At 34.9% G+C, this 10,482-nt stretch overlaps 1 pseudogene; it reads right to left on the reverse strand.

The window, feature by feature from the left end:
• Nucleotides 1-342: 342 nt before the first annotated feature.
• LOC118486557 lies at nt 343-4,261 on the reverse strand (annotated as a pseudogene).
• Between the last annotated feature and the right edge of the window lie 6,221 nt (nt 4,262-10,482).

Raw genomic sequence — 10,482 nt, forward strand, 5'->3', positions numbered from 1 at the left:
AAAGAAAAAAATGATAGTTAAACTTTATGGTTTTTAAATGAAGAGTAAACTGCCATTTTGGTCCATGTAGTTTGGGCAGTTTTGCCATTTTAGTCCAAATCTCAAACTTTTTAAATCTGGGTCCCTGTGGTTTGCATTTTGTTGCCATTTTAGTCAAAAACTCAAAATCTCTCATTTTTTACTGTTTTAAGGCCCCTTTTTTGTCTTTATCTGCAGGGGTAGTTTGGTCCATTTAATTTTCATTAAACCAATTCCTTTATTAAAAACCCTACATAATATAAATACCCCCACCATCATCATCTACCATCACCAGCATCATCTACCAATAAATCTAGGGTTTACTTAATCGATCCTGCTAATCCCAATCCTCTTCACCACCGCTGCGTTCCTAAAACCGTCATCACCGCCACTTGCCGCCTGCTTCATACATTCCTCCGCCTCCGTCACCAGATCTCTGCTGATTATTATGTTGTTCTACACCTGTCATATAGTTCCTCACTTCTGTTCTTATCATCTCTTGCATCACAGACAAAAACTCTGCACTAAAAGGAGTCAAAACCTTTTCCGGTTGCTCCACTGTCGCGGCCGGAGCTGCCGAAGGTACCGGATCTCGTGATACCTTTAGCTGACGCATCGCCGTTGAAATCGCCATCGGAATTGATGTCATCACGTCTGCGTTGTTGCAGTTGTTGTTTAGGTTTAGGCTTTGATGATTTTCGACTTGAATCTGACGTAACGGCATAGCGTGAATTGGTACCGGCGGAGGTAACTGGCTCGCTACTGGCGACTGCGACGGTAACGGCGACGGAGACTCACCGTAGCCGCAACCGTAACCGCTTCATTTTCGACTCCAGGAAGCGACAAACTCAACGAAGTCATCGGATCTTTCACCGATGATGACGTGAGGTTCTCAGTGAGGTTGAGGTTGAGGCTCCACAAGTGCAAACCACCATTGTCGTTCTTCGATCTCCTGTGGGTTAGGGTTTTTTTTGGGTTTGATCTCTGGTTAGGGTTTCGATTGGGAGGTTGAAGATGACGATGCAATTGATCTGCGATAAGGGGGTATTTATATTTGGGGTTTTTTAATAAAGGAATTGGTTTAATGAAAATTAAATGGACCAAACTACTCCTGCAGATAAAGAAAAAAAAAGGACCTTAAAACAGTAAAAAATGAGAGATTTTGAGTTTTGGACTAAAATGGCAACAAAATGCAAACCATAGGGACCCAGATTTAAAAAGTTTGAGATTTGGACTAAAATGGCAAAACTTCCCAAACCACAGGGACCAAAATGGCAGTTTACTCTTAAATGAAAAAAGTTTATATCAAATGACAAAATAGAATAAAGGACAAAAAAAATAAACTTGTAAAACATGTGTTAGATTTTGTACAATACTATTCATTTTCTCTTCAATTTGCTAAATAACAATAATAACTAGATGGAACTCCCCGCCGCGTTGCGGCCGGGGGCTTAGAAATTTAGACGCAACATACACAAACACTAGATGGAACTGGTTGCGTCGGCGAAGGGTAAATGACAGCAAACAATAACCATGTAAAACCCACAACAATACAGAACTTAAAAACATCAACCAACTTGAATTACACAAACATGCAAACATGTTTCATAATGAAAACAACATTACAACGTAAAAGACATGTACTACTTCGATCAGAGTGCCACATCTCAACTCAACTGGCTCAACAAAAACGAATTCAATTCTAGAAAGTCGCCTTCTTTCCATTACGGCTTGCCTCTTTAAGGATTTTTGGTACCTGTTTACTTCTCAAAGACTCGCATTGTGCATTATACCAATTACCTAACCCTCCTAGGCTCTCATACCAGATGAAACTCACGTAAAAGAATGTTTGTGTTTTACGGCTTGAATTGTTTTTCATTGATTCCAGAATTTACATTAAATAATAAACATACAAACTTGATCCTAAAGAACAGGAACTAAAACTACTTAGTGCTCACATGAACTTCCTAAAAGCCAGGAGAACAAAGCCACTAAGTTTGACTCATTAAATTACAATAAGGCATGTGAAATAAAAACAACTAAATAATTGAATTGCAATCTCCTAAACCCGTGATCTGATCCTCAACTTTGACCCATGACCCGTTCACTTGTAGACCTGTTGACCCATGACCTGATATGTGATGACCCATGACCCGTAAATGAACCGATTAATCCAACAATATGTTTTCCTTATAAAGTCTTTTTTTTTTCATTTTAACTCGTTAGAAGTAACATAGAACCCAAATAGATATGTTTTCATTTAAAAGGGTTGGTTTGTATCTTTTGACCATCTTTGTTATCTTTCTTATTTCTATGTATAAGGAATGAGGGAAACAAACCTGCTGCACATTGTCTTTTGCATGTTGGGGTATTTTTAACAGCCTTTTTTCTATCAACTTATCGGTCTTCTCTTCTCCTGGAAATCAATACATAAATAAATATACGGCTTATTTCTTTCGTAACAGATGATGATAAGCTAACACAATCCAAAGATCCTAATTAATACCTGAGTTGACCCAAAATTTGACCAGCATAGTGTTGTGCTTTATGGGAATCCATATTATGTTTTGGCAAAGAATCTACAGATGTAATGATGCCGTCTTTTTGCTCAAAAAGAGCTTTCATTAAATGGTCAAATTTCATAATTTGTTGTTTGCTACATTGTGCTGCATCTGTAGCACCAACAATTCCCTTCCATTCCATGCCATCATGGCATAACCTTAAGGATGGAACAAATGTTTTTAACAATAAAACATAAATCTATATGAGAAGAATCCATCAGATATATGCAAACAAATGGTATTTTAAAAGGATAAAATATTCACATTACTCATAATGGCTACTGTTTTTTATATTGCTTGTGTTCTACTGTTCAACAAACCCTTTATCAAGGTAGCTACAACAGTGTTTCAGTATTGAATTAATCATTAACTTTTTCTACTTGTAACGTAAGCTTTTATTATGTAGTCAGATAAACATATAACATTGTAAAAGGTCATGCCGATTAGGCTGTACGATTAACAACGACACACTAACGTATCATCACTAATATCACTTATTCACTTGTATTGTACCTATTCTAATTAAGTACACTGTTTATAACAATTTCAGCATGATATAATTAATGTAGTTACATTAAACTATAGCTATAGAATAAATTTTAGAGTGAACTTCCGTTTTGCTCCCTGTGGTTTGGTCACTTTAATGGTTTTGCTCCAAACCTTTAAAAATAGCCATTTTACTCCCTGATGTTTTGTTTTTTTTGCCAGTTTGCTCCCCGCCTCTAACTCCATTCAAATTGTTTGTTTTTCCATTTTGCTCCCCGCAGGGAGCAAACTGGCAACAAAACCAAAACATCAGGGAGTAAAATGGCTATTTTTAAAGGTTTGGGGCAAAACCGTTAAAGTGACCAAACCACAGGGAGCAAAACGGAAGTTTACTCTAAGTTTTATAAAGCAAAGTTCTTTCAGTCAAACAACTTGAAGAGAAAATAAACATCAATAATTCTACAACAATTATAAGCTGATGCAACACAAGGTATACACATTCAGAACAACCCATTCTAACTTATAGCTTAATCACGTAACAACGAAAATTAAACTAACCTTGAAAAAGAGTCGACTGCTGTCATAGCGTGTAGAATAAACTTCAACAGCAACATGTTCTCTTGTCCCTCCCACATTGCCATGCCTTCTCCACTCCTCTCTAAAAAATAACCGAAGATTTAACACCTTACAACACACACGGATACCCAAATCCAAAAGTAATTAAAAGCACAACCTGAAGCAAAAATGTTTAGGTATTTTGATTACTAAACCACCTTCTAACCTGTGTAGATCTTAGCAGCCCTTGCGCAGAACTGGAAGGATATTTGCCAAGGCCTAAACATAGTAGATATCTTTCCTTGAAAATATACAAGATCATTGAAGGCATTTTTTTGTAATTTAATCTAAGTAAATGTAAATCATATCTACTTCAATAACTAATATCTATACGGGTTCAAAAGTAATATGAACTGAAAAGATAATGGAAAAGAAATTTTATGAAACAGATCATACCTTCAGTCTTTATATGCTATCAAAAGCATCATATTGTCCATCATCTGCGAATGCGAATGTGTGATGAACCTAAAGACTGAAACAAAATGTTTATATTTCATTCAGCAACTTATAAAATATAGTAATATTTTATAAAAAAAAATCATACCTTCAGTCTTTGCTGCTATTGCTGAAACTATATCCATTAATCGTCTAAATTTACATATCAAGCGCCATGGTCGTCGAAGTTCTTATCTTCCTCACCGACCTCATGTTGAACTGCCAGATTGTCGGACGATTGATAGAGATGAAACCCTAGCCGCCGCCTGTTATCGCCGGTTTATATACCACCGCCGATCATCAATCTTTTGTAGTTTCTACAACCCATGAAGGAAGAATGGGTCGATGACGAAGACTGTTCAGCCGCAATAAAAACCAATTTCCAGTGTCTCTGTGAACTGTGAAGTAATTGACACCTGATCTCTCTTCTTTCTCTAGATTTCAATTCTGGGTGTGTGAAATAAGAAAAGGCAGAAGAGGAGACGTAGCAGGGAAGAAGCATGGCATAGAGAGTTGTACTCGATGATGTGTTGGGAAGGACAACAGCATTTGTACAACAATTTGTACACAAAATACAACCCTTTATGCCTAAAATTGTTGCTAATTTATATTAGAGTTAATTGCCAAAATCGTCCCTGATGTTTGGGTAGATTTGCCATTTTCGTCCAAGATGACACTTTTGTACCAAATTGCCCCCAACGTTTGTAACTTTTTGCCATTTTCATCCAAACCATTAATTTAGTTTATTTTTTCTGTTAAGTTGAGGATATTTGGGTGAAACTGGCAAATATAAAACCACAGGGACGATTTTGGCAATTTACTCAAACTCTTTTAAATTTCTTTTATTTAATTAATTTTGTTACATATATAATAAAAAATATACATGCAATTTTTATATGAAAAATAATAACTTTGTCACATAATTTTTTATAAATTTTCATCCAACCACTAACTAGGTTAATTTTTCTATCAAGGCGAAGGATGTTTATAAACTAAGACAAAAATTAATTTCTAATTTTTTTATATAGATCAGTTTTATATAAATAAAATCTACTTAAACCTCTAAATTTTATAAAACTAAAATGCTGGTGACCTTATTGAAAAAGGTCAAATAAAAAAATCTTATCATATGTACCAAGTTTGTAATTCATCTTCTACTCTTTTAAATTCGCTCATATGGAAAAACAGAAGCCAGTGCCCCCCCCCCCCCCCCAATAAAACAACGTATCGTTATCAAACCTTAAAATTACCCACCAAATTGTAATTATAATGCTATGAACCAAAAGTTTCCTTACGCAAGCCACCAAATTGCACACCAATGATGTTTTCTCTTTATAAAACTTATTTATATAAAGAAGCCGTAAATTAATTTCTGACTTAATTTATAAAATTTAAAAATCCTTCACATTAACAGAAAAAATAATCTGAGTTAGGAATTTGAATGAAAATTTATAAAAATTATGTGACAAAACTATTAATTTCTTTTTCTAAAAACTCCATGTATATTCTTTTTTATTATATATATATGTAACAAAAATAATTAAATAAAAAAATTAAAAAGGGTATGAGTAAATTGCCAAAATCGTCCCAGTGGTTTTATATTTGCCAGTTTCATCCAAATATCCTCAACATAACAGAAAAAATAAACTAAGTTAGTGGTTTGGATGAAAATGACAAAAAATTACAAACGTTGGGGCCAATTTGGTATAAAAGTGTCATTTTTTACGAAAATGACAAATGTGCCCATATCTTAGGGACAATTTTGGCAATTAACTCTTTATATTATATAAATATAAATGGGAAAATGACTTGGAATTAATTGTTATTATTTTAAATTAATATTTAAATTAACAATCATCATCATAGTAATCCCGGCCATAATCATCAACTCATCATCATCAACATCTTGTATGTATATCAGATTCTGGTTAGCTCGGCTGGATCCGACACTAGCGATTCAAGCGTGCCAGCACCTTCCGCGCGTGTACGACCTGTTGCTCGGCCATTCTACGCTTCACCAGGTTCCTCCAAATTTAAATCATGAGCTAAAACTAATTGAAGAATCAGAGTTGATGTCCACGATTTTGGCAGCATCGTTTTCCGTCGAGGATGGAGCAGCTTCAGAAAATGAAGATAGCCGCATTTTCATTTGTTCTTCACTTACTTTATTAGGATGATGTATATTTAATAATTTGAGGATTTGAAATACTGAATTTCAACTTGACAGAGCTAGGCTTGTTATTATTAATACTGATTTAAATTACTAATTGTTTATTTTTGTCATCAAACTTGAAAATAAAAATAAATAAATCTTGTCAGCACTTTTACATATTAAATAGGCAAAGTATACAATTTTTTTATAAATTGCAACCCTTGCTGATATGGTTTAAATTATACTTATTTTTATATAGTTATTCCCTACACTTTTAAGTAGTTTTGGTTTTGTTTTTGTTAAATTATTGTAGTTTTAGGGTTGTTTTTGTTAAATTATACTTATTATTAATTATATTTTATTTTATAAGTTTTGAGATAAAACAAGCTAAAACAACCCGATCATTGTATTAGTTGGGCTTCTAAATTTAATATTGGAAATGGGTTTGCAGTTAATATTTAAGTGCGTTATGTGTCATAAATACGCTAACAATTAATAAAAGGCTATATGTTGAAGGTTTAAAAGAGGTGGTGGACTAAAATTGAGAGGATGCAAAGAAAATAAATACAAGGGCAGAAGGTTGGTTCGTAAGTCAAAGAAAAAGAATTGGAGTTTTTTGGGTTGTGGTATTAATTGGGAAATAGAAGGTTGGTCGCAAAAGAAAAAAATAAAAAAATAAAAGTAGGTCACGAGAATAAATAAAAAGAAAGATATACATAGCCAGTCTTGATACGATGACAGCATCCAGAAGCAATTGATGGGAATTTCGGACTTTACATAATATTATATTTATTGAAGGGACCATTATCTAGGGTGGAGATACAATAGGAAGTTTATTTGGCTAGGAAGGATAGGAAGTGATCTTGACCATTCATTAAGTTAATCAAGGGCTAAGATTAAATCAGGGAAATTGAAAAGAATAAAAGAGGCGCGTGAGTTTGTTCAAGGGCATTCTAGTCAATCCAAGCCAATAGTTTCTCTCTCCTCCAATTCCCCCCCATTTTTTAAACGTTAATAACTCTTTCATACGACATTATTTTTTTATAAAAATTGCACCAAAAAAACGAGCGTTTTTTTTTCTTTAAAACGAGTATACTATTGCTACATTTTAAAAAAAAAAATTAAAACCCAGTTGCGTAAAACGCAATAGAAAAACCACCAGTTACGTAAAACGCAATGAAAAAAAAAACCTAAAAAATGACATTTTTCTAAAACGCAATGCACCAAAAACACAAAGAAATGACTTATTTGTAAAACGCAATGGCCAGAAAACACACAGAAATGTCTTATTTGTAAAACGCAATGGCCAGAAAACACATAAAAATGTGTTCTACCTAAAACGCAATGCACCAAAAACACAAAGAAATGACTTATTTGTAAAACGCAATGGCCAGAAAACACACAGAAATGTCTTATTTGTAAAACGCAATGGCCAGAAAACACATAAAAATGTGTTCTACCTAAAACGCAATGCACCAAAAACACAAAGAAATGTCTTATATGTAAAACGCAATGGCCAGAAAACACACAGAAATGTCTTATTTGTAAAACGCAATGGCCAGAAAACACATAAAAATGTGTTTTACCTAAAACGCAATGCACCAAAAACACAAAGAAATGTCTTATATGTAAAACGCAATGGCCAGAAAACACTTAAAAATGACTCATTCTAAAACGCAATGGACTGAAAACACCTAAAAAATGTGTCACTGTGAACTGTCTGAATTGTCTACGAATTACTGTCTTCGAAATGAGCCAATTTATGGAAAATTAATTTTTCTGATGCGTTTTTAGTACAGCAATTTAATCGAAAAAAAAAATTTTCCGAGCTCAACCCCAGCCAGGGGCTCTGCCCCTTGGACCCCGCCAGGGGCTGCCGCCCCTGGGACCCCGCTACCGGGGGCTGCCGCCCCCGGACCCCCGCAAAGATTGTAAAACGCAATGACTAAATCAAAAACCCAGATCATGAAAATGAAATTAAAGAATTTCTTACATGGATCGAAGCCGATTTCTTCATCAATTGACAAATTTTGAATGATAGAAACACTTATCAACGCTCGAATCGAACGAATCGAGTGATTATCTCCAAAATCACCGGAAAAAACGAGATTTTTTTATGAAATTAAACTGGGTTTTCTTCAAAAAAAGCTAAAGAACACGTTGATCGGGTTCTGAATCATTGATTGGTGATGAAAATCGCACTATAATGTAGTGATTATTGAGATAGAAAGTGAAGAAATAGTTGAAGATGGTGGGTTTTGAAAATGGTGGGTTTTTGAATTTACTGGGTTTTGAAAAAGGAAGAAGAAGGAGTTGGATTGACTAAAATACCCTTTCTCTTTATTTTAAAATTTGCCACATGTCATAATCATATGGCTTCCTATCCTTCCTAGCGAAAATTAACTTCCTATTTGATCTTTTCCCCCATTATCTAATAATCTTGGAGGATAACCCTAATGTCGCAAGTTTAAAAGGCAAGAATTAACTGGACGACAAATTCAATATATATTTTCATAAGGAGGCTGCCATATTTTTTATTGAGACACACCCAACGGTTAGAACAGAAGACAAATAGGAGGGAAAAGTAGAAAAGAACAACTCGGGTACCGAGAATGAAAATTCGCGTCAATTTTAATTTTTTCAGGTTTTTTTGTTTAAGTTTGTTTGATTATGATTCTTGCCAATAGATGTTATTATTTTGATTATTCAAACATGTTTCTTGGCTAGTTTTATCGTTCCGCCTAGGTTGTGATTAACCTGGAATTTTTGCTTATGTGTTGCTCTGATTATTAATGTGTTTATAAAGAAGAGATTCACCATAGGCACGTTAAAATCAATTGTTAATTCGTTAATTTGGCCGGTTTTTGTCCTAACCCTTTTATTAGAGTGCATCCAATCTTGTTGAATGGCCGGTTTTTGTCCTAACCCTTTTATTAGAGTGCATCCAATCTTGTTGAATAAAGATACGTTTGGGATTGCTAGGTCTGTTCTCGGCGTTGTCTGATAGCAACTATTCACGTTTTAGTTGCTCCTAGGTATTCAGTGTGTCAAGTTGGGGTTAGCTTCACAATTAGAAGATCGTTAGGGGTGGTATCCTATCAATTCTAATAGTTGTGGGATTCGGCGTCCTAAGTCGAGTCGGTCCATCTTTGCACTTCATTGCGTGTTTTGATTGTTCTTCATACTACAGTTTTTAGGAACTGGAGAGTGGGGGTCCCGCTCTGAGCTGAATAGTTATTATAGGATTTAACCATCCCTAGCGGCAGGTTAGTACAAACAAGCCCATCATAATTGCCCCCTCATCGCAGGAAGTATAGGTGTTCCTTCCGCATGGCGTAGAGGTGACATTTTTACAGAACCCCTATTGTGGATCCCGTGTTGACGTGTCGGTCTCGTTTTTCAGCTTAGATGCTCCTTTTACCTTGTTTAGCCCATGTTAAGCATGAAAACCCGACACACAATAGCCACAACATATAGATCTAAAAACAACTCGATAACTAACTAAAACATATATAGAATTCTACAAAATCAATGTGTTCTTACTCACAAATCACCTTTTTTTCCACGGGGTTGTTTATTTCTTTTTTTTTTACTAATACTCTTGATAATCGATAAATAATTCAAGTATGATAAATGTTTACCAGGAAATCAAGACAAGTGGTTCAATGTACCAGTTATAATAATCAGAAACAAAGTTTAACTTGTCAATCCGAGCAATCATTCATTTGGGGGAAATCATAAGATTTTTAGCCTCGCATGTTTGTTATTACAGCTTCAAATCTTGGTGGGAATGAGTTTGCATGATGAAATTGGAAGTGTAAAAATCTGAAGGATCGATAATCGATCTAAACGAGTCTATCAGAAGAGTTCTAATCCATATCAAAGGCGGAATTCAATGATATAGACTTGGAAACAGCTTGATTCACTCTTTAATTGTCTTGTTTATTGATTTAACACTGATACAGATCAAATGACACGTCGGCAGCACTTCGGTACCGAAATCAGGAACTATTACAAATGATTTGGCATGGCAGGTATTTATAGGAAATGCATTTCGTACGAAATGGTTAAGCGCCATTTCGTGCGAAATGGACAATGTTCATTTCGTGCAAAATGGACTCTTCCATTTCGTGCGGAATGGATCAATCACACTCAAATCCTATCATCTAGCCTACCAAGCTTCATTCTATCCAATCTAGACACAATACTCGATAC

This window comes from Helianthus annuus, chromosome 14, assembly GCF_002127325.2.
Source record: "Helianthus annuus cultivar XRQ/B chromosome 14, HanXRQr2.0-SUNRISE, whole genome shotgun sequence".
Lineage (NCBI taxonomy): Eukaryota > Viridiplantae > Streptophyta > Magnoliopsida > Asterales > Asteraceae > Helianthus > Helianthus annuus.